Genomic DNA, 25,775 nt, shown 5'->3' with positions numbered 1-25,775 from the left:
CCACTTCGACCCATTATCAGCAGTATAAACTCGGTCACCTACAACATTTCCAAACACCTCGCCACCATCTTATCACCGCTTGTTGGCATCACACCCCACCACATTGAAAACTCTACAGATTTTACTAACAAGGTCCAGAATCTTGTACTGGATCCAGATGAAACCATGGTGTCCTTTGATGTGGTTTCACTTTTCACTTGCATACCTACAACTGAGGCAGTGGAGACCGTCAGAAGACGACTACAGGAAGACGATTCCTTACTGAACAGAACCAGCTTCACCCCAGATCAGATTTGTGCACTTTTAGATCTCTGCCTTACCACAACATATTTTAAATACAATGATGGATTCTACAGACAGAAGCATGGATGTGCCATGGGCTCCCCAGTGTCTCCCATTGTAGCCAACCTTTACATGGAGGAAGTGGAAAGTAAAGCTCTTGGTTCTTTCAAAGGGACGGCACCTAGCCACTGGTACAGATATGTAGATGACACCTGGGTCAAAATCAAAACCCGAGAAGTAGAAGCCTTCACTCGTCACATTAACTCAGTGGATAAATACATACGTTTTACCAGGGAGGACACCAGAGATAACAAGTTACCATTCCTGGACTGTGCGGTGCTTATCGAGGAAGATGGAAGCCTCAACATTGAAGTTTACCGGAAGCCCACACACACAGACCAGTATCTCCTCTTTGACTCCCACCACCCTCTGGAACACAAACTTGGGGTGATCAGGACCCTACAACACCGTGCGGAAAGTGTTCCCTCTAAGGCAGAAGGGAAGCATAAGGAACACACACACATTAAGAAAGCCCTCAAAACATGCGGTTACCCCAACTGGGCCTTCATCAAATCAGCTAAGATGCACAGGAATGAAGGCCAAACACAAACTACAGAGAATGGGAAGGACAAGAGGAACAACATTGTCATCCCATATGTGTCGGGCTTGTCAGAGAAACTCAGAAGAATTTTCTCCAAGCATGACATCTCAGTATACTTCAAACCAAGTCACACCCTAAGACAAAAACTGGTTCATCCCAAGGACAAACCCGCCAAACACAAGATCAGCGATGTAGTGTATGCTGTTCAGTGCAGTGAAGAGTGCTCGGACCTCTACATTGGTGAAACCAAACAGCCTCTTCACAAACGAATGGCACAACCTAGAAGAGCCACTTCGACAGGACAAGATTCAGCAGTACATCTGCATCTGAAGGAAAAAGGGCACTCTTTTGAGGATGCCAATGTCCACATTTTGGACAGGGAAAACAGATGGTTTGAAAGAGGAGTGAAAGAAGCCATCTATGTCCACTGTGAACAACCATCATTGAACAGAGGAGGTGGATTACGTCACCAACTTTCCCCCGCTTACAGTGCTGTCCTGAGCTCCCTTCCCAGACGTCTCAACCCCCATTCACACCTTTGTTCCAGTGACCTCAATAGGCCACAGGAAACAATGGAGCGGAGTCCTAAGTTGGTTTCAACTGAAACCACTGATTAAATATGACCCACGCCCCCTTCCCACCTGGGCACATGTGTTCAAGCACATGTTCAATAGAGGGTCATAACCACCTCCAGGGGACTACGCCCACAGGGGTTTAAATACCTGGGTCTCTCCACCATTTGGTTGAGAACTGAAGAAGCCTTTCGGATGAGAGGTGAAACGTCTTCAAGAAACAAAAGAAGTCCAGTCGCCTTTTTCAAGCTCCAGAGACTACTATGACCTGGATAACTGAGAATCTACACAGACATATTGCCTTGCACTTTGGGAGGAACACCCTTCAATTGGTGCGGGAGTATGAAAGGGACTCAAGAAAGCTAGCGGACTACAGGAACCACCTTCGTTTCAACTTGAGATGCAGACAGTCCAGACTGGTTCCCAAGAGTTTGCACCTTGGGTCCACAGTAAAAGGACATAGAGCTGACCAAATTCTATGGAGAGCACAGAACCACCTTTTAAGTGAAAGGATAAGACAGGTCCATTTCACCATAGATGCACTCCAGAACAAAATCCACCAGACTCAGCAGAAACTCTCATCACTCTTACCTCACACCATCGCAGAAGAAGTTTCTACATTTGTGGACAAAGCCCAGCTCGCACAACACATCAAAGGCAAGGAAAGACAACTACGTAAATTTCAAACTCTGCAACCCAAGGCATACCATTCATCTGTTAACAAACAGGACGACACGATAAGCAATGGAAACCAAGGAAAGTGGGTGAAGAACCTATCAGACAGGGTCCTCACCAAACCAGAAGAAAATGTGCTAGCCAAAGGACTCAACTTTGCCATAGCCCCACAACAGCTTCCTATAGTAGACCTCATCACAGCAACAGAAACCGCTATAAGAAATAACAAACTTTCTCATCCTGTAGCAGAACAGATCAGGATGAAAGTTTCAGCCACTCTCGCCAGTGCAAGACTTCCTCCATCCAACCTCACCATTCAGGAGAAGAAGGCCATCACAGCCCTAAGCAAGGATCCAAACATCACCATACTGCCAGCCGACAAGGGGAGGTGCACGGTTGTGCTGAATTCATCGGATTACCACAACAAAATTACTACACTCCTCAGTGACAACAATACTTATGAGGTCTTGAGACGTGATCCCACAAGCAACTACAAGAAAAAAGTTGTTTGCTGCCTGCAACAACTTGAAAAGGAAAAAGCCATTGACCGCCCCACTTACTACCGCCTGTACCCTGGAGACGCCACTCCATGCATTTATGGACTCCCAAAGATCCACAAAGAAGGAGTCCCACTTCGACCCATTATCAGCAGTATAAACTCGGTCACCTACAACATTTCCAAACACCTCGCCACCATCTTATCACCGCTTGTTGGCATCACACCCCACCACATTGAAAACTCTACAGATTTTACTAACAAGGTCCAGAATCTTGTACTGGATCCAGATGAAACCATGGTGTCCTTTGATGTGGTTTCACTTTTCACTTGCATACCTACAACTGAGGCAGTGGAGACCGTCAGAAGACGACTACAGGAAGACGATTCCTTACTGAACAGAACCAGCTTCACCCCAGATCAGATTTGTGCACTTTTAGATCTCTGCCTTACCACAACATATTTTAAATACAATGATGGATTCTACAGACAGAAGCATGGATGTGCCATGGGCTCCCCAGTGTCTCCCATTGTAGCCAACCTTTACATGGAGGAAGTGGAAAGTAAAGCTCTTGGTTCTTTCAAAGGGACGGCACCTAGCCACTGGTACAGATATGTAGATGACACCTGGGTCAAAATCAAAACCCGAGAAGTAGAAGCCTTCACTCGTCACATTAACTCAGTGGATAAATACATACGTTTTACCAGGGAGGACACCAGAGATAACAAGTTACCATTCCTGGACTGTGCGGTGCTTATCGAGGAAGATGGAAGCCTCAACATTGAAGTTTACCGGAAGCCCACACACACAGACCAGTATCTCCTCTTTGACTCCCACCACCCTCTGGAACACAAACTTGGGGTGATCAGGACCCTACAACACCGTGCGGAAAGTGTTCCCTCTAAGGCAGAAGGGAAGCATAAGGAACACACACACATTAAGAAAGCCCTCAAAACATGCGGTTACCCCAACTGGGCCTTCATCAAATCAGCTAAGATGCACAGGAATGAAGGCCAAACACAAACTACAGAGAATGGGAAGGACAAGAGGAACAACATTGTCATCCCATATGTGTCGGGCTTGTCAGAGAAACTCAGAAGAATTTTCTCCAAGCATGACATCTCAGTATACTTCAAACCAAGTCACACCCTAAGACAAAAACTGGTTCATCCCAAGGACAAACCCGCCAAACACAAGATCAGCGATGTAGTGTATGCTGTTCAGTGCAGTGAAGAGTGCTCGGACCTCTACATTGGTGAAACCAAACAGCCTCTTCACAAACGAATGGCACAACATAGAAGAGCCACTTCGACAGGACAAGATTCAGCAGTACATCTGCATCTGAAGGAAAAAGGGCACTCTTTTGAGGATGCCAATGTCCACATTTTGGACAGGGAAAACAGATGGTTTGAAAGAGGAGTGAAAGAAGCCATCTATGTCCACTGTGAACAACCATCATTGAACAGAGGAGGTGGATTACGTCACCAACTTTCCCCCGCTTACAGTGCTGTCCTGAGCTCCCTTCCCAGACGTCTCAACCCCCATTCACACCTTTGTTCCAGTGACCTCAATAGGCCACAGGAAACAATGGAGCGGAGTCCTAAGTTGGTTTCAACTGAAACCACTGATTAAATATGACCCACGCCCCCTTCACACCTGGGCACATGTGTTCAAGCACATGTTCAATAGAGGGTCATAACCACCTCCAGGGGACTACGCCCACAGGGGTTTAAATACCTGGGTCTCTCCACCATTTGGTTGAGAACTGAAGAAGCCTTTCGGATGAGAGGTGAAACGTCTTCAAGAAACAAAAAGAAGTCCAGTCGCCTTTTTCAAGCTCCAGAGACTACTATGACCTGGATAACTGAGAATCTACACAGATATAATTTTCATTCCACTTCAATGTGACAAGCCACTGTATCTGTGAAATACAGCAAAGAGAACCAAATCTTCAGCTTTAACAATAAGAGGCAGATTGGCAGAGATATATTTTATCCACCTGGTAGTCCTTGATTAAATCCTCAATCTTTTCTCCAAGGTAGAAAATAAGACCTCTGATTACAGCTTCTCTTTGAGACTCAATGCTGTTGTCCTACAATAAATTAGATATGAAAGAATGTTATGTCCAAACATCATAGAGCTACAATATAAACTCATTTGTAAATAGTTATAAGTACATACCCCATCTAACATATCAAGGGTCATATCAAGTTTCTTCCCCACAGTGCCTCCCTTCCTCCTGTACAGGCTCAACAGTTTAGGTGAGAATTCCCCACTTCCCCAGGAATGTGGACTGCAATGGCTTCAGCGTGATTCTCCGAAAATCCGCCTCAATCTGAGAGACCAAGACAGAGAGAGAAAAAACATCACTAGATCAAGAATCACTCCAGAAAAACAGAAAACCAAGACTGGTATTAATTAACCAAAAAAAAAAAAACAGCAGTAAAGGCAGTACAAGGAATTCTGTCAAAATTCTGTCAAATGAATGAAGTTAAAACTGAAAATAAGAATGTCAAAATCCATTAAATACTCCATCTGAAAACATTCAAGACAATATTAAAATATACATACTTGGGAAGGCTCAAAGAGGGCAGGCCATCACATGTTGATGTCAGTCACCAGTGGTTTATTGAGGATCACATCACTTCAATGTATTGAGAATGTTTTTGCCATCTTCTCATTGATTAACTTGTTGTTATTGCTCTTCTTGTGCTCATAAAGAAGCTCCACTCTCTCTTTTTCAAGGGTTGTGTCAGTTTCATCTTGAGGATGAGGTGGGCGGTAGCTGTCCTCAGATTTCTTTGCCATCTTTAGGTTTTTTGCTGGAGTTTTATCTGCACTTGATTTTCTCTAAAGACAGTTTACATTTAGCTCTGGTCTTTAATTCATCCACAGTCTGGGGAATTCCAGATGGCAAGCAAAGTTTACGAATGTTTTCTTTCAGTATGACACGAAGTCTAGTAGACGTATTGAGTCTGTATAAGAGAGCGAAAGAGAAGAAATCAAGTTACTGTGACATATTGCAAAAAAAATAACTATTTCAAGATTTTTAATGTTAAACACAGCATAATGAACTGACCATTAATGAATTAAGTATTGCAGAACTACTTCTGTTAACTTTGATGCATTGCAATGTCATTAACTATTAAATTTAACAAGACTGCCAAGAACTGAAACTTCATGTTTTAAAAAAGGAACCACATATAGGTCACTTTTCAGGGAGACAATTGGTTAACATTTAGATGTGGTGTTATTTCCTTTTTTTAGATCTTGGGAATTTTTACAATAATCAGAAACAGTAACCTATGACAGTGAATAGAGAAAAAATGAACAGCTGTAGACATCAATATATATACTGTATTTACTTAACTACCTATTTTTGAATAGGAATATGACACTTCAAGGTGACATATCGCTTTCCCTCGACAGTATATGCTGTATATGCTGTGTGTGTGTGTGTGTGTGTGTGTGTGTGTGTGTGTGCTGGAGTCTGTTAAGTCTTGTAGCTGGAGTACTGTCGTGTGTCTTGTGGATACCAGTTCAAAAGATCGAAGATGCTCACTGTACCATGACCCTAGACACTTGACAGCAAATATGAAGATCAAACTCATTTCAACACAATCTGGAAGCCCTCCAGTGGATCCATAGAGCAAAATCATTCCCACTGAGTAACTGGTGCCATAGGAGGTCACAGTATTGGCCACCTCAATACATGTCTCCCCTGGAAACTTCCTTTGTACTGCTTCCTGTAGGTTTTCCTTTGGACATCTATAGGAACTTTGGAAAGATTTGAGACACTCAGTGCAGGTTTCAGTATGTCTGTACCATGCAGGTGGTAAGCAAGCATTAACTGCTGCTTTAACAGCAAGAGACAGAAAAATGTTGTGAAAACAGCTGGTATGTCGAACGACTCTCTTGAAAAATTTATGTTTTGCCTCGAAGCGCATTGTCCAAAGAGCTACAAGTGGTCCAAAAGCCTTGATTAGATGTGGATAATGCTCAAGGAAATGGTGCTTTGGTAGAAGTTTTGCTTGAGGGGAAACCTCCATATATCTATGCCTGTGTTCTGAAATCTTGATGTCAAGGTATCTAATTGTGTCATTAGTGTGACATGGATAAACTACCACTTCAACAATGCCTTTGAGATCCATCAGAAGATGCCATGCTGGTTCCCTTTCTGGCACTTTAAATCCAATGATGAAAGGAAGAAGACACAATAAGCTCCAGTTTTCGTGAGCGTTGCCACCAACACTTTTTTTTGCTGGAAATATTCAGTGGGATTGGCTGTGGGCTGTCAGTTTTGTCAGTCCACTTGAAGGGGAACTCTCTGATTAGGACATTGAATTGAGACAAAGTAAAGTACTTTTTCTTTATGATAACATTGATGGCTCAAGAGGTACTACTCCCTCAAACAGGTCATAGAGCAAGTCTGGTGGATATCCAGACAAAACATGAAAATATTTCCGTTTATTAGTTAAGGCACACTGCCTTTTCACACCGAAGCAGTGAGTGCCAGTGGGACTCTCCAATGCTGCTTGTACATGAAGACAATGTTCCTGCTTTGTTCTTGCTTGGAAGGACCCAGTTCTGACTTCCTTATCCTGAAACTCTGACACTCCTCCTAAACAAAATCTACAGACATAAGACCCAGAAAAGCTTTCCAAGAAGCCGCCAGCTGAATGGGCACCCAAATTGTCTGCTATTACGCTAAGTATGTTGCCTTTGATTTTCTTTCCAAAACCAGGAACAGCCCCTCCTCTTCCAACTGAACAAGATCTTTTAATAGTGGCTCTAACACTGCCTCATAGCCATACTTTTTTTTACATCTACAGCCTTGCACAGCACAGCTAAATTGACTTCAGTATGGAGCGAAATTGTGTTGGGAATACCCAGCAAACTGCTGTGATCTTATCTTATTTCTTCAGCTCCTCAGCAGAGACGGATACACTTTTCTTCTCTCCCCAGCCCTTCGTTTTTTATCCTGCTTTGCTGTTTAGAGCCTCTCTTCACAAGGCTTCCGAACTAGAATTTATAATTATGGATCTGGTCAGCTGGTCTCTCAACGCCATTATTTTGATAAATTTTTCACCATGAGGAGATTGGGGAAAGGAGAACCCTGTTCCCTCTTATCCAATTGATATCCCCGGCTGGCTACATTATGGATTCCTGTGTGGATGGAAGATGACATGCCTGGTCGTACTGTCGATGGAAGACATACACATTCGGCTTATTGACACTAGGATTTCTGCGAATTGGACCTGGAGACACTGGCTTGTCTTTACAATTCAGGAAGTCTGGGCAGCTGTTGGGCCATGGTAAGGCTGCTTATGACGGGTTATTCAGAAAGGTACAGACTCAAACTCAGACTCAGTATATCTGGAGCTGATTGGAGGGATTAGATCTTGGAGAGGTACCTGTTTCTGCACGGCGAAGGATTGAACAAGAGGTTTCGGATGATTGGATTGGATTTTTCTTTTTTTGCCACTGAGAGGTACCAGAAAGACTAAAGGCTGTCAACAAATTACTCAGTATAGTCTGAACCAAAACAAGTCGCAGAATCAGAAATTTGGCTCCCTGGTGGCCTTGGACTGCCGCTTATCTCAGTGTTCTCCTGGATGTTTTGTAAACAGATGCTCTACGCCCCCGCCGTCCTGTCTTCTTCTGACCTGTGTTGGACTGATCTCCCTTGACCTAGCTGCTGATGAACATTTTTCCACCTCTTATCAGAACTGTTAGCCGAGGAGGGGAGTTTGACTCAGCCCCACAGCAGCCCGACACCCCTCTTACCTTCGATGGCTCCCTTCTATCCCTGCCCCTCCCCACCCTACTGCTTCCATGCTATATGCCATATGTGCTTACTATGCAGTGGTTTTTTCAACCTCATGCTGTGCCCCCATTATGGGGCAAATTATGAGATGATTTTTTTTCCTCACCTGCCCTATTGTTTCGCTTTGTTTCCTTCTTATCTCTTAAATGGCAGTGCCTGTGATGGCAGCAAGGCCACGGAACACTTATCTCCTATGTTTGTCGATTGTTTGTCTTTGTTCTTGGATGGGTGTTCTGGAATGTACTTTTCATTGTATACTTGTGTACAATTATAATAAAGTAGAATTTAATCTAATCTAATCTTGCGTTTTTTCCGGGATGTTCCAAGTGGGTTGCAAACCTCTAAATCATCACTGTAGAGTAGGAAGGGCAGAGTTAGGTCTCCAGTGGACAAAAGTGCATTTTCTTTACAATAAGTTCCATCCTGAAATGATTCATACTGTCCCTTGTGAGTAGTGAATGACGTGTTGAAAGCTTTCTCCCGTATGTCTTTCAGGCCCAATAAATGTGACAATAGCTGAAGAATAGGAACATACTGTGAAGTTTGAACTTCCTTCTTGTCCAGAATGTAGTCAACAGGCTCAATCACGTTGAATGTCTTCTTAAAAAACTCTCATCTTTTATAGGATGTGGAAAGAGGGCTGTCAGCTCTCAAAGCTATGCTAATGGGGCTTGAGTCACTCAACTGTTTGATTAATTCTGAGACAACTTTATCTTGAAGCACACTGTCATGTTTCCTCAAACACGAGTTTAAAATATTTCTTATGCCAGGACCTGACACTGCAGTGGATATAAACAGAAGCTCCGAGACGACTTCAGTAATGCACTTGCTTGGCACATTATAAATACTCTCCAATTTTAATAAAAGGTGACCTAATTTAAATTCAACTTCTTCCTCTTTTAATTCTTCAGCTTCAAACTCGCCTGAATATTCGTATACCTCAGAACTATGTGCTTTAGCTATATCATCTGTAATGTTTGACTGATTCACATACTTTTGTATAATACTTTTGTATAATATGTGCCCGAAAATTTGCGTCACACTGTTGTCGGGATCTGTGTGACGCAAAAGTCCCATAAACATTTGTGGAAAAACAACACTCTCTAAGCACACAGGTCACAGTTTTTTTTTTTTTTAAGATGAACTTCAAGATGCTTAAAATATGAAAAAAGTATTTTCATTAAGTGGAAGTTGTAAATTAACACACTTAGCACCCTATTTCCATATTTCGATGATCATTTTCATAAAACCGATAAAAATGTGGGACTGTAAGTTACCAGTTCTGTTGACATATCTGGCAGCTAATAATACTTTTTAGTCAACATGTCAGGTTTTTGGTACTTAGTGCCTCCCAGTGAGGTTAGAGGCCAAACAAGAATAGTGTTATAAGAGGACATTTAAACCACAGATCCACTTTTAAGCTACATGCAGTTTCAAAACGTGAAGTCTGAGAAAACCGCCAAAATGCATCCTACCATGAAAAATGTGGACTTCGGCGAACATCAGCGAGCAGTGACTGTCAACAGCGTTATTTAAGCTTCGGACCCCGACGTGCCGAAAACAAGCTAGCTACAAGTGCAGCAATGACCAGATAATAACAAAGCCCACCAAAGGATCGACGCTGGCAACCAGGCGTGTAACAGCACGGTGTTGCGTCTGGACTTCTCAGTTTCGGTTTATCCTCTTGTTCTAGCTATATTTTTCAGTTCGAGTCAAATGACCGTTACCTTCCCGGTCACCAAATGCACTTACTAATACCACGATAAGCCACCGGTGAACTTTATTGCTTCTAAAACTTTTAGAAAATAAAGTCATGTAGTTTCTAACAGACTCTTTGAAAAAACTTTTTCTACTCACCTTAATGACTTCTGCTAGCTCAAAATCACTTCTACTTCAAATCACCACTGGTCCGTTGGTGCTTGGTAACACTGATGGCTTATGGGTAGTATTTGGTGTTTTGAAATACTGAATTAAATGCAGTAAAGATAAGATTATTTTTTGCTGTGTGGATGTACTTAAAAAGATTGGCTCTTAGAACTTAATTTTTTTATTAGCATTCTTTACCTTTTTTAAAAAATGCTAATTAACTTTGAAGCTCTATAAAATGTCATAATTGTTAGATGTCAGGCAGCTAGGTAGCTTGCTTCAACCTCATAAATCCTCTTTTTTTATGAATGCCTGGATTTCACAGTACTTGCTTGTAACACCTGGAGCAAGAGCTACACTCATCACTTTACTGGAGCAGAAAGAATTTGGACCATTTTGATCTGTCAGTGGTCCATCGGTGTCCGTTTTCTTCTGGAGATTGAAGGAGTATTTGGACATGGATAATGACATCAGATGACCCATTGTGTTAAAAAGACTGTTAAGGGGGTAATGGTACAAAACAGTACTGCAGTTATTATGACTAAATTAGTGCTTGTAAGTTCTATTCTAATTTCTGTTTAATGAAAAACTCTGAGCCAAACTGCAAATGATGGACTGAGATGGAGGTATAGATGTAGCTGATAGATTGCAGTAAATCGAGGAGTGGAGTCACAGATGGAGGGATGCCAGCTATCCTACCATGGATGAGAGGCTCCCTGCTGTGTGTGTTTTTGCACCACTTTGTTTGTTTATCTCCTGTGTATTTGTTCAGTCTTGTTGTCTTTCATTTCCCGTTGTACTGCGAGGCTATGATGAAAAAGCAGCACATCTGCTCCAGCCAGAGCCCCGTCCCCACTTTTTCTCCCTCGTGCTGTTTCTTCATGACTGTCTTCAGTCTTTTTATTAACCTCTGAATAACCCATCTAACCTCTTTCTCTGTCACCCAGTTTTACATGTTTAAAATATGGAGACAGAGGTAATTAAGGTTTGCAAGTTTAAAATGCACTTGTTTAAAATTTATATCAAATTCTGTGTTCATTGTCAGTCAACAATAAATTCATGATGATAAATTTAATCTTTTTTTAATCAGCAACTAAAACTAAACTTAAACAAAAAGCTCTCAGAGAGTTTTTAAAATTGACCTATAATAGGCAGTTCAATATATTTAGTGACCATATGAACCACAACAAAGCCAAAACCAGAGCACAACACAATGTGAGGCAGGCTCATCTGGTCAATACGAGGGTGAACAGATTTCAGAGGAAAAACAGGGAAAAGACAGATTGAGGAGTGAGTTTCATTCATCTACCCACAGCCTTTGGGTGACAGACTTACAGGTGGAGAGCTATAAAAAGAAAAAAAAATCTGCCACTGTCCTCACCCTGCAACAAAACAATGGCCAACTTGTCAAGAGGGAAGAAAAACACTTTTTCTGTAATGCAACCGTACACCACCATAGGATGATGGAGCTGGTGGTGGTAGGGCAGATGGCAGATGGATACTAACCTTAACCCTGATGTCCAGGATGAGGAGAAGATGAGGAGGAGACAGGCGGAATGAAAAATGGTCTGAAAGGTAGAGTGACAGAGCAGCACTCAATTTTTAGGATGTGGAAAGGAGTCTGACTGGCTAGGAGAAGGCAGGCAAACAGGTTATTGGATGAGAATGATGACAACAGATTGAGGCCAAGGATGACAAATAAAGCTCATGTCTCTCAGGCTCCCAGTTAGTTGGAGGCGAAAGCTGCATTACAAATCATTGCTAGTGAGAGGGGCTTTAAAGCAATCTGTTGGTTGTTAACGTGTACCCCTGTCTATAAATTTTACTAACAAAGTTTCATCTTGCCAGTACTTTTCTTTCTAGATGGAGTTTGACTGTGCCTTCCTCCATTTGTCTTTCCTGTTTTTCCATTTTCCTCCCTGGTGACTACTCGTCTGATCTTTTACTTCTGCTTTTCCACAGTCTGATCCCCTCCCTTCCCGGATGTATGTCTGTACAGATAGATGGATTTTCCATTCTCTTATTTCTTGTACTTTTTTCCTTCTTCTTCACATTTCCACGTTGTGCTCCATTTCTACCTTTATCTTACCTTCCTTTTTCTCTCTGTCCCATTGTCTTTGTCTTCCTTCTCCTCTGCTCTCAAGATAGAAGATAAACCCACAGAGCGATAATCTGTATCTAAATAGACAGCTGATCCCTTTAAAAGCCATACTACAGAGGGGAGGAGAATGTTTACATGGCCTCCAGCAAATTTGCTGCACTACTGGGAAATTAATTAGCCGGCCCAACTCTCAAATGCTTCAAATTCCCCTCACTTTCCCCTCTCTTCACTTTTAAAGTTATCACTCCTTTTCTTTCTGAGTTTCTATCTGTTGTTTGGGTTCTACCCAAGCAATTTTTTGCCAATTACACTGTGGCGAATTCAAGAAAGTGGAGGGCAAATGGCAAATTTCAAGGCCGTGAGAAAAACTTACAAAGTCTTACAAAGAAGCATTTTTTGCCATTAAAAGAAGCAACGTGATAAACAATGATGGAAGTACATCTGTTGAAAAGGGTTTTTTAGTATGCCTACTCTGTCAAAGCAATCATTACAACTAATACGGATTTTGTACACAAGAAAAATGCATTTTTATACAGCTGCAGATAGCAAAACAAAATAAATCAAAGATTGTTCAAAAAATTACATGCATAAGGTATTATAAAAGGTATTAACACTGACTACTGTGCTTTACCATATTTTTCCGTTCTCTTTATATCAGTGTTCTCACATTTCCAAAGTTTGAAAAAATGAGGTCAGCATATGTACAAGTAGTGCCTGTGATGCAAAAGCTGAGGTTTCAGATTGTTAAAATGATCTTTTTGTAGACATTTTTTCTACCCTTGGCTCTGCATTGTGTCAGTGACAGCAGGTATCTCTAATATGGTCATCTCAGGCACACAAGTCTGGTTGTAAAAAGTTGGCTTAATGGGAGGGGAAGAGACTTGAAAGTTGTTGTCTCATACAGATAATGAAATCAGTGGTCCCATATAAGATGAATTGAATTGAAAAATCCTTGTTTAAGTTTATTTATATATCACCAAATCACAATAACAGTCTAAGACTAATCTTAAAAACAGAGAGGGTGTCTGTCTCCTGGTGGTTCCAATGAACAGGGGCCTGAAAGCTGAAGGCTCTGCCTCCCATTCTACTTTTAATTACCTTAGGAAACACAAGTAAGCCAGCAGTCTGAGAGCGATTTAATCTATTGCAGTGATTCTCTTTAAGATAAGATGGGGCCTGATTATTCACAACCTTGTATGTAAAAAGAAGAATTGTAAATTTAATTCTGGATTTAACAGAGAGGCAATAAAGAGAAACCAATATGGGAGAAATATGCTCTCTCTGTCTAGTCCCTGTTAATAATCTAGCTGCAGCATTTTGGATCAGCTGAAGGCTTTTCAGGGAGATTTTAGGGCATCCTGATAGTAATGAATCACAATAGTCCAGCATCATTCTCAGATAGAATCTTTCTATTTTTAGAGATATTGTTCAAATGCAAGGAAGCAGTCCCACATATTTATTTAATATGTGCACTGAAGGACATATAATGCTCAAAAATGACTCCAAGATTCCTCACAGTGTTACTGGAGGCCAAGGTAATGCCATCCAGAGTAAGTATCTGGTTAGACACTGTGTTTCTAAGATTTGTGGAGCCAAGTGCAAAAATTTCAGTTTTATCTGAATTTAGAAGCAAGAAATTAGAGGTCATCCAGGCCTTTATGTCTTTAAGACATTCCTGCAGTTTCACTAATTGGTGTGCATCATCTAGCTTCATGGAGAGATAAAGCTGGGTATCATCTGCATAGCAATGAAAATATATTTAATACATTCTAATAATGCTGCCTAAAGGAAGCATTTACAGTGTAAATAGAGTTGGTTTTAGCACAGAACCCTGTGGAACTCCATAATTAACCTTGGTGTATGAAGAAGATTCCCCATTTACTTGTACAAACTAGATTTTATTATACAGATGTGATTCCGAGCACAGCAGCACAGTACCTTTAATACCTATGGCATGCTCTAATCTCTGTAATAAAATTTCATGGTAAACAGTATAGAATGCTAAGGTCTAGCAGGACGAGCACAGAGATGAGTCCACTGTCAGAGGCTGTAAGAAGATCATTTGTAACCTTCACTAATGCTGTTTCTGTACTGTGATGAATTCTGAATCCTTCAAATAAACCGTTCCTCTGCAGATGATCAGTTAGCTGTTTTACAACTACTCTTTCAAGAATCGTTAAGAGAAAAGGAAGGTTGGAGATTGGCCTATAATTAGCTAATACAGCTGGGTCAAGTGATGGCTTTTAAAGTAATGGTGTGATTACTACCACCTTAATCCTTTAACACCAGGCGATCATCACCGATACACCGGTGACCTGCCCTTACCTGTCGTGAACAGCTGGTTCACACTGAGCGTATCACCGCTAAGACATCTGATCAAACACACTTGGAATTACCATAATTACTATTTTTCCTATCGGAAAAATTCAAATGGTTTCTGAAAGCTGAGAAATTGCACTTCACACCCAATATAGGGTTATTACAATAATTGTTGCCAGCGGGACATTTGAAGTATGCTGTGTCCCCGACGACACGTTTGGCGTGATAGGGTTAAAAGCCTGTGGTACATAGCCAACTAATAAAAATAGATTAATCATATTTAAGCATTAATTAATGGTAGGACTGGTAGGAGAGATAAGCCAATCATAGATGGACAAAAAAAAAAAAAGAAAAATCACAAAAAAAGGGAGTCAGGAGTTTATTGCTTTAAAAATAAATAATAAATAAACAAAGCCAGTAAAATAGATGCCTTGAAAATCCCAGGTTGAAGTATTTTTAGCAAATTATTAGAGGTCATTTTTCCAGAAGATTGTTGTTAAATTTCAAGAAAGGTCTACGTGAGAAGCTCAGTTTTAGTAAAACTTCAAAAGAAATGTTAGAAAAAAAAAACAATGCATGTAAATACTTTGTGAAACAGCCGAATCTGAGACCCAAAACAAAGTGCCAAACCTTGAGCCTCTGTTACAAAGCAAAACATAGAGAACTAAAAAACTATCCTGCATGGGCAAACAAATAGGTTTATTAGTAGATTTGTTTAAAGTTAAGATTATTAGAGAAAAACAGAGAACATTTGAATTTTGAATGTTTAAACAATTTGATATTAGATTGAGCATTAAAGGAAAAATCCCAGAAGCTAATAATATAAAAATCAGTATGCCCTTTAGATAAATAAGCTAAATTAAGGTAAATTATTGAGACAAACAGAGTTATGTCTCAGAAGGAGGGAGATAGACCAGCAGAAAATTAAAGCTTTAACTAATGAAAATCTCTGTTTTATTCTAACAGGAAGCCTCAACATGACTGAGACTGGACTGATCAGCTACCAACAAAGAAACTCTAGTGCGATACAAGGTGTTCGAGCTCATGCCAAGATCTCCTGAACAGACTGACAGCTCCACAGACTCATAAAAAAAGGCTCCTGCTTCTACAAGAAGGAGGAGGCCAACCATCTCACAAACAGGTGACCTGAGAGTTCTTGACCGATGATCTTTGTGTACAAGTCTGAGCCCAGAAGGAGGGTCATCAATAGGAGACCTCTTTGACGTGGGTGTTGATAACAACAGGTGCGACCAGTCACAGGGTCTCAGTGAAGAACCAGAGCATATTAGAGGGTCAAAGGTCAAAGAACTCCCAGGCAGAAAGCAAATGATTTCGATGTTTTAATTTCAGTTATGCTATATTCAGTAGTGTGACCCCTACAGGGGGCCAGAATTTTATGGTTTCAAGAGTAACATTTTTTTAATGCTTCCTCCAACACTAATTATTGTTTTCTCTTATAAATTCCCTATGAGGCCTAAGGGGGACACTCCCTGATTTCAGTTAGATACTGCATGCAAGGTCAACAAACAATGGTGTTGTGAGTATGACCCCTGATCCTAAAAGTATCTACGTTTTGACTAAAGACTGTCCATAACATTTTTATTTTTATTTGTTCTGTGGTGAAAATCCCACTGCAGGAGTTTAGATTTAAAAGCATAGAATTACACAAAATGAAAAAAAAAAAGAAATGAAATAGTAAAAGCCTCTATTTCACTAGTAACAAATGCTGATGTTGTTTTAGGTCAGGGTTATGCATTTTTCCCCTTCACAATGTAGTAACTTGAGGTTTATGAAGCCATATTTTGTCTGCCATAATTATGCTTTTTTTTGGGTACAGACCCTTACAGAATAAATATAATTTTGAGTCCAGTATAATCCTTTGAAATGATTTTGAGTGTTAATCTTTCTAAGATATTTAATTTCCCCAGATTTTCATGCCAAAGGAGTCAGATTTAAACAGTAATTTTACAGGTACAGATAAACTTATTCAAGAGCTATTTCAAATTAGAGAACTTCAAAATGATTATTTTTAGATATTTTGAGATTCATCCCATGTTTTATTTTTTGTTTTTTATTTTTTTATTTTGTTCTTGTGCTCTTTTTGTTCCACTCTAGCTTACATAGAAGGTGTGTCAGATTCATTGGTGTTTTAAATTTTCTGATGAGTTTGAGACCAAAATGCAAAAGTTTACAATTGGATGAAAAATGAGACAGCTGACACTGACCTTGTAAAAAACAAAACAAAAAAACAAAACAAAAAAAACACACAAACACTTGCAATGAAGAAGCAGCTTACACACACTCACTCACTCACACACTCACTCACTCACTCACTCACTCACTCACTCACTCACTCACTCACTCACCCACTCACTCACTCACTCATTCATTCACTCACTCACCCACTCACTCACTCACTCACCCACTCATAGACAGACAGAAGCTCATATTAGTTTTTGCTTATTCTGACATTTAACTCTAGGTGCATTAAATCAAGTTCACTTTTGGTGTATCTACTTAGTAAATTAGTGGTATATTACAACTGCAAGCTCATTTTTCTCAGGCTGATTAATAAAATAAATGATTTATAACTAAAAGCCATTGAATAAATACATCCTTAGAACATTTATGGGCATTTTGATGTCCTGTCTTAGTTTGTGTAAATTTAATTATTGACCCACAATACCTAAGTGCATGGTATTTTGTTTAATTGACAGGGAAAAATTGGAACTTTCTTTACTGGACTTTTTCCACAGGTACCTGAGATCACACCTGAGACATTATGCGCCTTTCACAGGAAACTAACCAGGATGACGGCCATATGTGAATAGCTGATGTCTAAAGAGGTGCAGGAATGCATCTCCAGGGACGAGAGCTGACTACTGTGGTTTGAACATCCATGGCTTTGGTGAATATGAGCAGGCTATACTGAAGGCTGAAAGAAGGCTGCATATATAACTATTACCTGTGCACTGATCAGTGATCATTTCTTTATGTTTGCAGTAAGATTTTCAACGACTGGAACTGGATTTTACCCTGAAGGGATGCAATCCACATTTTTTAATGAATTTGAGGAAAATTATTAGATAGTGACTGTTTCATGTTACTGTTTGTCATGTGGGCCAATTTATATGCAGAATTTACTTTGGACTGATTAAATTTAAATGCTAATCCACTTCACTAAACAACATTCACATATGAAAGACTAATGCTTGTTTTTGTTTTTCAGGCCATAAGAAAGTATAGAAAGTAGGTACATCCATTATAAGTATGATATTATTAAACTCTGTCTAATTTTTTGCTAAATTCACAATCGCAATAGTATAAGATTAGTTTTCACAAAAATCCTCTTCTGGCTTTTAACATCAATGCAGTCCTGGCTGACCACCCGAGGTCAGGCTGGTGAAGTTGAGCTCAGAAATGTCCGAGCTCAAAAGGGGGAATTGTTGGGATATTCATGCTATTTGCCACTTATATATATCTTATGTACATTTACTTCCCTGAGGAATTTGTTTTTGATTGGAAGAATAACATAACTGATTAAAAATGCAGAAGCTTATAATGTTCCGTGTCATCATGAACTTTGTGTTCTGACTGTACAACGAATCACACTGATGAAGACTACACAATGATAGAAATGGAGACTTCGAGGTCACCCTGTTGTTGAAATTCTCTGTTTTCCACATTCTGTTTTGTAAATGATGTAACCAAGATAGATAAGCTGTGACTATATGAAACTGTAAGCTGAATTAGAATGTGCCAGCACTTCATGCCATCTCACACGGCATGGCATGCAGTCTGACCCAGATTAATCTGTAAACTGTTTGAAACGGTTTATTAAATTTAATAATTGGACTCCTTTGTTTGCAAAGGAATGACGCAAACTCCATTGTTTGCGTCATTCCTATTCGATAAACGAACACGCAGAAAACTAAAGGCTTAAGCAGCACACACTCTTATTATTTAAATTCCTTCAGACTTCTTTGTGCACTCTTGTAGAAATGAGGTCTAACAGAGTTAATAATGTCAACTAAGAAAGATCAATTGGAGAGAAAGAGTCTAAATAAATATCAGTAGTATTGAAAGTAGCTTTATGTAATGATATGATTATGAATCTTTTTTTTTCTCTGATGGTTACATTTTTTTGTTGTTTTATTTGAAGATGCTCATGAAGTCACTACTAGTTAAAGTGAAGGGAATACTCGCCTCTGCAGAGCTCTGACTCTTTGTCAGCCTGGTTACAGTGCTGAAAAGAAACTTGGGGTTCTTATTTTCTTCAGTCAGTGATGAATAGTAAGATGACCTAGCTTTACGGAGGGCTTTATTATAGAGCAATGTACTAGCAACATACCTCACTTTTTCCAGGCTAAATGAAGATCTTCTAAATTAGAGAGACACAATTTGCTCTCCAGCTTCTGGGTTATCTGCTTTAAGCTGCACATTTGTGAGTTATGCAATTCAATTCAATTTTATTTATAAAGCGGCAAATCACAATAAACTGTCACCTAAAGGCGCTTTATATTGTAAGGTAAAGACCCTACAATAATTACAGAGAAAACCCAACAATCAAAATGTCCCCCTATGAGCAAGCACTTGGCAAGGAGCCACAGTATCCAGTCATATGCAGTGAGGATGTAGAACTACTGACGAGATAATCTACCTCTGTGGGAGTCAGGGTTATTATAGTTAACAAAAACGAACGAAATAACGAAAACTGAAATTGAAAAAACCTTGTCGTTAACTGAAATAAATAAAAACTAAAATTAAAAAGAAAAAACGATAACTAACTAAAACTGTATTGTGAGTTTAAAAAACTAACTAAAATTATAGATAAAGTTACCTTTTTTTTCTTGTTTGTCATTTTATTTGAAAGCCTTGTGGATTTATCATTTTTCCGAGTTTAAGCTGCCCGACGGCTGTGTGTGTGCACACACAGCCGTCGGGCGTGCGTGTGCACGAGAAAGCAGCAGAGTCGCTCTGAACCGACCTGATGTTCACCTGTGGAGAAATGTGACTATTTGTCGGGTCAACGCAGCCACAATGTTGAGATTAACCTAGGGCTGCATAAAACGATTATTTTAGTAATCGAGTATTCTATCGATTATTCCAGCGATTAATCGAGTAATCGGATAAGAAATACTTTTTTTTATTAACAGTTTATCTGCATATTTTAACTTCCGTAATGCAGTTTCTCGCCATGTGAACAAACAGCGGTGAATGGAGCAGCTACAAAGTTCTCTTTTCTTCACCTTAACACCTGATCAGGTGCTTGATGAAGGACCTCCAGCTGTTTCACAGATTTAATGGTGGTTACTAAAAGAAAAAGCTGCTGTTTTGGACGCTGGAAAAACGTTTCCTTTTTCACTGCTTGAGCTCACCGTCACAGCTTCGCCTCTTTGCGCTTGCGCAGTTAAAACCGCTGCCTGCTATGAGTGTTTTGAAAAACTAGTGGCTGCGGGAGCCATGGTGCATGTGTGAGTAATGGTGTAATGCTTTGTATTCACAACCATTCTCGAAAATACGTTTCTACTGCAGGTCTATATTTAGTCACTAATAAGGGATTAAAGTATAAAAAATATTTTGAAGGAGCCCCTCGGTCCTGGGGGGCGGGCCTTCCGGTAACGAACCATCGCTAGTGCTAATGGCCCGCGCTCGCTAGCAAACCAGTTCTGGTAGCTACAGCTGAAGTAAAGACAAAAATAGCAGCTGAAATTCTCAGCGAGCACAACACACACAGACACACAGAGAGCAGTGGAGGCGTGGAAATGCATGTCAGCGACAGTTGCCACCCGTCCCGTAAAGTACGGAACACGGCATGTTACGGAGCCGTATTCCACGGAGTCCCGTAACATACGGGGTTCTGTATTTTACGAGAGAGGTGGCAACTCTAGTGATGATCCACTCTGTGTTAAATGAAATCCATCGCAGCGACGGAGAGCTTTTTAGAATGTGTGCTTGTGTATACGTGAGTGATTCACACTCCAGTCCAGTAGGTGGCGGTAATGCAGTTCTATGTTGGTTTGCCAGCCCCCAATAAACCCACAAAAAAAATGTCAGCACTAATGCTGCTAATGCTAGTGAGGAGCGCCGCTTACACCGAGACAGCTGAGCGCGGCAGAGTTCAAACGAAGCATCGACACAGTAAATTTGTGTCAATAAATTTTTAGAATCGATTTAATCGAGTTAATCGATGAATCGTTGCAGCCCTAGATTAACCTGTTCCGTCCTTGTGCGTTTCTGTCTGCTTTATCAGTCAGAGAACAATAATCAGGAATAATAATCAAAGCATCAATATAAGGACTCAATGTCAGCAAATTCCTGGAGGGAGACTGCTGAAACTATGGGAATGGACGTGAGGGAATGAAGAAAATGAAAAAACAGGAACAAATATGTTTGCAGCCAAAAAACTGAGCACAAAGAGCGAGGACCAAAAAAAGTCTCAGCCGGCACCGCATATAAAACACCAGCACACGACCACAAGGTAATTAACACACACAATCCAGCTACACAAGCAGAAATGCGGACATGAGGTCGGCCACTTCCGTAAGTTGTGTACAGAGGCAGCAAAGACCCTGCAAGTTTAATCAGCAAGCAAAACAGAACAGAAGCAGCATCAGGTGGTGATAACATCAGGATGCAGCTGGATTTGAGCTTTGATTTTTTAATCTGCTGCACTGATGCTGAACTTTATTGGGAGTTTATTGTAGAATTTATTGATTTTTGGAGTTCATATTTTTCTTTGTTTCTCCCTGTTTTTGTTCATGTGTGTCCTTAATATTACACACATTTAGCACACAATGCTGCTGTCTTGTGAACAGTTGGTTGTTCAGTATATTTCTTTAAACGGTATCTTTTGTTGACTTTTTATTACACAGTAGTCACTCTTGTACTTTGAATCTTGCACCTGATGAAGTATGAAAAACTAAAACTAATACTGAAAGTAACGAAACGAAACTAAAACTAAGCATTAAACCAAAAATACAAACTAATATAAACAAGTGAAACCGCTCTGAAAACTAAATAAAACTAACTGAATTAGAGAAAAAAAGTAAAAACTAACTAAAACTAAACGATAATGTAAAATCCAAAACTATTATAACCCTGGTGGGAGTACAGTTTATATAGTTGCTCTGCACTGTGTTTTCACACAGCGTTGCAGAAGATAAAAAATGGAGGAATTATATCCTCAAACTTAGTTACAGCACTTTTAGAAAGACTGTGTTGGGGTCGTTACTCAGAAAAAGTAATGTATTACATATTACTCATTACTTTTCTTAAAAGTAATGCACAACAATCTTTCTTTTAGCTTTTATGTAAGTGTACACTATAGGGAAAGGGCTATGTGGGTTTCTATTTCTGCACACAGCCTATGAAACACACGGGCTATTAACAGGTTTCTTTTCAACTCTGTTGGACACAGCTGCGACGTCTTAATATAATTTGTTTGGATGAAATTGTCTTGAGGCGTATGAACTATAAGGTTGCATTGTCCTTCCAGCCAGCTGTCCATCTTCAGTGAATGCTTTCAAGTTTCTACCCTTCACAACTCTCCTAAAGTTCAAAGACAGTGTGTGTTTGTGTCCGCACACGCGTGTGTGTGTGTGTGTGCGCAGGCATATGTTTATCATTCTGTTTATGGATGTGTGCTGTGTGGCAAAGATCATGAAGTACTGCTTTTTGTCAGAAGCAGTGGCTCTACAGAGTTTGAAGTTGGGGCCTCAGAACAAACAATCCTGTTTTAGAGTGACAACAATCATAGGATGCCAGGAAATGTGGAATTGACGGGCATTACGACACCGTCTACAAGGTGACTGCAGTTTGTTTCCTGTTTAAAAGCTTTGTGTTTTGCATTTTTTGTTTTGCTTTTTTTTCCCTTTTAGATCATGGTTTGATTAGTTTTAGCACCAACACTTGGTTAGGCCTCAGGACAAAAACTACTTATCTACATTTAGGATCTAAGAACTTAGTATTACAAATAATTCTTCCCTATTTTATGAGTGATAATTGTACTATAAGAACGTTTAAATGATGCTAGCAGATTTTTCAGCTTTTAACTATTATTTTACCTTACTATAATGATAGCAGCGCATGTATGTACCCTAACTCCTCCTTAACAGGTGGGCCAATATGAACAAAACTTTGCACAAACATCATTCATTTCATCATTATCCTGCAAATGCATTGTTGGGCTCTCCATTTGTGTTTGTTTCATGTTTCACATTCAACGTATGTCACCCATACATAACTAAACAGTCATAAAAAAATCTGTATCCACGACAGAATTTTGTTTGAGTCACCAGTACATACAGAATTAAGATTTACAAATAAAGTCCTTAAATATCATAGACATATAGTTTAACAGATGACAATTCATTCCAGTAAACCTGAAGACCTTTTTGATGGCCATAAGGACTGCGCAAACCCTACAGCACATAAAACTAAATTTTATTTTTTATTGCTAATGCTTGAGCTGAGTAATGTGTTAGGAATGAAAGGATGCCACATTGTTTGATGAAATGAAAATTATCAACTTACAGAGGGCTGAATTCAAAGACACTGAAACTCAAAGTGAAAAAATGAAGCAGCAGGCTAGAATATTTTGCCAAAATTTTAGCAACCCAAAATGGTACTCAGTAGTTTGTCCCCACATGCTTATATATATTAATTTATGATTCTGTTGATCATTACTTGTAAACATCAAGGTTTTTGTTATTTGACTGTATACAGTGGTACAACAAAGATAACAAATTAATTAACCATGCATGAGCAAAAAGGGAAAGTGCTGCAAGCCTGGAAAAAACCCACAAAGAGCAGTTTTTTATAATGTAATCATAATGTGCCCACTGACATCTATGATAGCAGATTCTTACTGTAAAAATAGCTGTGTGCTGTATTTGATATAAACTTTTATACTGTCAGTTTATTACTGTAAACTACAACAGCATTACCTTTGTGCACGGATCTCAGTTTCTCGTCCTTCTCGAGAAGCTTTTGGTGCTCCTTCCCTGCTAAGCTCACTGCAAGGTCTGAAGAAAAATGCCATATTCAACAATTTAACAACCAATTTACAGGCATTTGACAAACTTACTAACAGGTATTTCAGTCAAAACACGGATGCATAAAAATAACCATCAGAACACTTGAAATGCATTATTTGACCTGAAACATTAACTTGAGTACTTGCACTTCCCCTCCCACAAAATAAAACAAAAATACATTTAAATGTACAAGTAATGTACAACATGTCATTTTTACATCATCGGTGCATCAACATTCACAGTGCTCAACTGTATTCACAAAGATTGGTAGATTACAGTATTAAATATAATGTATTTTTAGACACTTATTAGAGTTTACCTTCTGATGCATCCTTTCCAACCAAAAAAACCACAACAGGGTATGAAAATAAAAATGTATTATATATTTATGTAGGGGATTCTTACTGATATTGTGCACTTACAACACAAACTTAATATGCCACTTACTGACAGCTTCATTAAAAAATGTGTCATTCTTCAGTAAATCCAAACAATCTGCACCACAGGAGATTTTAACATGCTAACTGACTTTTGATGAAAGTTCTCAATCTCAGTAATCCTTTGTGTCTTCTCGTTTTCCCCCCTATTATCACACAGAAAGACACTAACTGATTTCATTAACTGAGTATTGTTGCAGCTGCTGAGCGGAAACAGCTGGCTGCCTTTCTCTGAAAGCCTGAGTGAGCTCCTTTCTGTCTCTTCTTCATCTTCTGTCTTTCACTTTGAATGTGCGTTAATTTCAACAGCAAAACATTCAAAGAAAGAAAGAAAGAAAGAAAGAGGCCACTGAAGATCTATTTTTCTACAAACTTTTATAGATTAGATTAAAACTTTATTAATCCCTTTAGGAAGAGTTATTTTCATTGTCCCACAAATTCCTGCCAGTGGATAAGATAACCTGAAAATAGAAAAGAACAAAAAACTAAAATATTATCAAGTGATGTGGACTAAATATCATTGCTTTTCATTTGCTGCTCTGCAGTGTACAGAAGTATACTAATGCTAATGCTAGCTAATGACAAAGTACAGAAAGTTGTTTTCTTCAACCAAGCAGAGTTTTGAAATGCTAACTGGATTCACTGAGGAAATTATACACTCACCAATCACTCCATTAGCTACATTTGCATATTTTCTCAAACATGCCATTATCCACTCAGCCAATCAAGTGGCAACAGTGCAATGAAAATCTGCACTAAAGGTCAGGAACTTCAGCTGATTCTTACATCAAATATCTGAATGGAAAAACAAATACATCTCTTTTAGTGGGTAGCAGGCTGTTCACTTTTAAATGCTGCAAGAGCCATAACCAGTGTGTGTCGTGACAGTAGGGCTCAAAGATACAAATTAATAGAGGCTCCAAATGGTATGAATAGGAATAAGACGGCACTTTTCACATGATGTTACTTTGCCAAACAGTGTTTTTCTAACTTTGAGAATGGCAACAAAATAAGACACCTTTCTAAATATAGTCATGTGAAAAAAGAAGTTTTCACAGGAATCTCTGTAGTCCTGTGAACAACTCACTTTTTCCATAAGACTTAAGAGGGTAAGTAACAGCCAGGTGCTGCTAATAAAATGCACTTGACCGCCTCAATAAAAGCAGATGTTTTGGCAGTTTGCTGGTCTGGAGCATTCAGGTGTGTGTTAACACAATGCCAAGAAGGAAAGCCTTCAGCAATTATATTGAAGAAGCAATTACTGTTGCCCATCAGGGTTTTAACAATCTGAAGTCAAATATTCTACAGAGAGAAAGATTCAACACAAGTGGGAAACATTAAATGCAGTTGCCATTCTTCCCAGGTGCGGACATCCGAGTGCAGTGACAGTGCAAAACAACTCAATATTAAATGTTAAAAATCATGGCAGTCCACACTGGAATAAAAGTTCTAAAATACGGTACAATCCGATGTAGTGACGATGGACAAAAACGGCCTGTATCGGGAACGATCCAGCAGCATACAACTTTAAGGATCTGCCACGTATCCATAATATTTCCG

The sequence above is a fragment of the Archocentrus centrarchus genome, chromosome 13, assembly GCF_007364275.1.
Source record: "Archocentrus centrarchus isolate MPI-CPG fArcCen1 chromosome 13, fArcCen1, whole genome shotgun sequence".
Lineage (NCBI taxonomy): Eukaryota > Metazoa > Chordata > Actinopteri > Cichliformes > Cichlidae > Archocentrus > Archocentrus centrarchus.
The sequence above is the reverse complement of the archived record's forward strand: the minus strand, read 5'-3'. Positions refer to the sequence as shown.